The sequence below is a fragment of the Mastomys coucha genome, unplaced genomic scaffold, assembly GCF_008632895.1.
Source record: "Mastomys coucha isolate ucsf_1 unplaced genomic scaffold, UCSF_Mcou_1 pScaffold3, whole genome shotgun sequence".
In the NCBI taxonomy this organism is placed as follows: Eukaryota; Metazoa; Chordata; class Mammalia; order Rodentia; family Muridae; genus Mastomys; species Mastomys coucha.
Genome location: NW_022196909.1, coordinates 45,497,980 through 45,500,860, shown reverse-complemented (window position 1 = coordinate 45,500,860; position 2,881 = coordinate 45,497,980).

Genomic DNA, 2,881 nt, shown 5'->3' with positions numbered 1-2,881 from the left:
GCTTGCTTGCCTCGTTCCACATTAATTTATCTCCAGTGTTTTGTTATAGTGACAGAAGTCTGTCTGCCACACTCTGTCCAGGTGCCAGACCCTCTCCGCCTGTATACTCCGAGACTGTCCAGCTGTCCCCCATGGGAGGGCAATGTGTTAGATGATTCTAGAAGTCGCTGTCTTCTCTCTTCCAGATCCCCTTTATTTGCTGTCTTAAATCATTCATGACTCGCAATAAAGGCCTCCCTGGCCCCCTCCCAGCCCCCTGCAGAAAATATTATTTAACAGAAAGGTGACAGTTATGTAATTTAGTCTCCGTCTCCATTATTGATGAATTTGACCATGAAATATTTAGGCGCCTCTGTGTTCTGCCGCTCGGGGTCTGGTGGGAACAATGTCACATTCCACTTCATCCCCATGGAGGAGAAAGGCTCCCCCTCTCCCACTCATGACTGCACCCCACCTCTCCACACAAAGACCTTCTCCCCACTCCCCCTCCCCCGACTTAGGCCTCTCCTGCCACCAGCAGCCAAATGGCCAGAATCCAAGAGGGGGGGGGCTGTGAACTGAAGGCCGAGTGAGCAAAGATAATGCCCACTAGGGAATTCTCTACCGACTGACCCCACAAAGGAGGCAGGGTGCGCACAGCACCCCTGTGCGTTTGAGAGAAGAGAGGCTCAAAGGAGCTGAGAATCTTTTCAAGGTTACCTCAGCGAGCCCACAGTGGATCAAACCTTTAGCTTTTGAGCCTCCATCTTTTCTACTCTGTGTGACTCTTGTGTTCGGTGACTCATAGGCCAGCATTCCTTCTGTCCTGGATCAGAGTCCTGAGCTGGGAATTCTGGGAAAGGTGGAGAAAAGAGTGGACTGGAGTCTGTCTTCAAAGGATTCCCAGCCTGATTGGGGGTGGGGGTGAGGGTGGGGGTGGGGGAGACAATGTCCTGGGGAGGGGAGCTTGTGTTATTAGCATAAAAATGCAGCCAATTCGGCTGGCCCAAGTGGCAGTTTAGCCACTGTGGGGAAACTGCCATGGGAGCTAGAAGGAAAGACTTTTGGTCTTTTGACTTGACACAGCTCTCAGGCAGCCCTGTAGCTCCCTAGAAGTGGGGACAGCCCTCCGCCCCCAAGAGTCACTCACAAGATATTTTTCCTGCCCGGTTCTGCCAGCCAATTGTCTGTCTGTCTGTCTAGGCCTGGCTAGGGGATGATTGATGAACAACTCTGATGTGATGTTAAAATATGCATTAGGCTAATTGCATGCTAATTAGACAGACGAGCCCATTAGGGTTGCTTGGGGGCCCATCTGCGCTCTGGTGTGTCCTAGTGTGCTATCAGAGCTGGGGTCTGCTGACACGAGAGACCCAGGCTGCCAGGGGGGTGGGCAAGGTGACCTCTGAGCAAGCTGCAGGGACGCCAGGCTGAGCAGGGCGGGGGTGGGGGTGGGGGTGGGGGTGGAATGTGGAGTCATTTTAAAGCCAGAGGAAGTTTACTTTCCTTCCTTTCTTTCTTCCTTCCTTCCTTTCTTTCTTTCTCTCCTTCTCTTTCTCTCTCTCCTTCTTTTTCCAGGGAGAGAAGGATGCTGGCAAGATCTCTTTATTGGTTGGGGTGTATAGCCTAGACTGGTCTTGAACTCATGACAACCGGCTTCCACATGGGCTCCTCCTACCTCAGTCTCTCGTGGATTGGGGTTGCAGGCATGCGCTGTCACGCCTGCCTTGCAAGGAAGAGCTTTCGAACTGTTAAGTTGCTAAATGAGGGTAGTGAGGTCCTCGTGACTGAGGTGTAAGCAAGCAGACATGAAACACTTGTGGTCGGCAGAGAGGAGTGATTCTGAAGTTCCATGGATGGAGAAGAAGCCCCTGAGTTCCGTCACTTAGATGTCCCTGTCACTCTGAGGTTCACCCGCCCTCAGGCTCCCATAAGGGGAGCAGGGAGGAGGCCGAGGGCTAATGCTTTCCCCACACCTCACACCCAAAACATGCTCTGTGAGCCTAGAGCTCTGCGGGTGTGTGTGCAAAGAGCCCGCCCCCTCCCCCTCAGGGCCATCCTGCGCACCCCCCACCCCCGAAAGAGAGAGGTTTCTGTCAGGGCCGGGGACACACTCGTTTCATCGTCTGGTGCCTTGTGTGTAAATATTTCATATCCCCATTGAATATTTTGGGATGATTATGAATTCTTGATGTGTTAAGGACTTGGTATGTATGAGATGTTGGGCAGCCTGTAGGAAGGACACAAGGGAAGCAGATCGGATTGCCAGTTCCACACTGGCACTCCACACAACCTCCATCACATAACACACGGTGCACCATACCACACCCCAACCATCTACTCTCTCACCCAGCCAGCCAGCACAGGGTCATTCTAGAGGATGCCAGAGGATGCCTCACTATCTTATGTGAGGTCATAGAGCCCAGGTCATGACCTTGCCTTTACTACAGAACGGAGAGGGGCAACCACTATCCCAAGGTCACACAGAGCCAAGCTACGCCTAGGCTGGATCAAGCTCTTTGCTTGTGTAAATTGTTCTGTCGAAGAAAAAAACCACACGGGTGCAAAGGGAAGAAGGCTGCCCCGTGCTGACAGCCTGGTGTCTGGAACACAGGATAGGATTGCGTTCTTTAGACCTGGGGGTCTATGGGAAAGTTTTCTAACCCTGTCTACTCTTCTTAGAGCAGCCCTCATTCGCTGCTTTTCTTGTTTCTGTGACCAAATACTCTATAGTTACAACACACATAGATACACACACACACACAAATAAAATAAATAAGACTCTAATTGACAGGTGCCTATAGACTCCAAGTAGATGGAATCTGACCTGACCTTTTCTCTCTTTCTTTCTTTCTTTCTTTCTTTCTTTCTTTCTTTCTTTCTTCCTTCCTTCCTTCCTTCC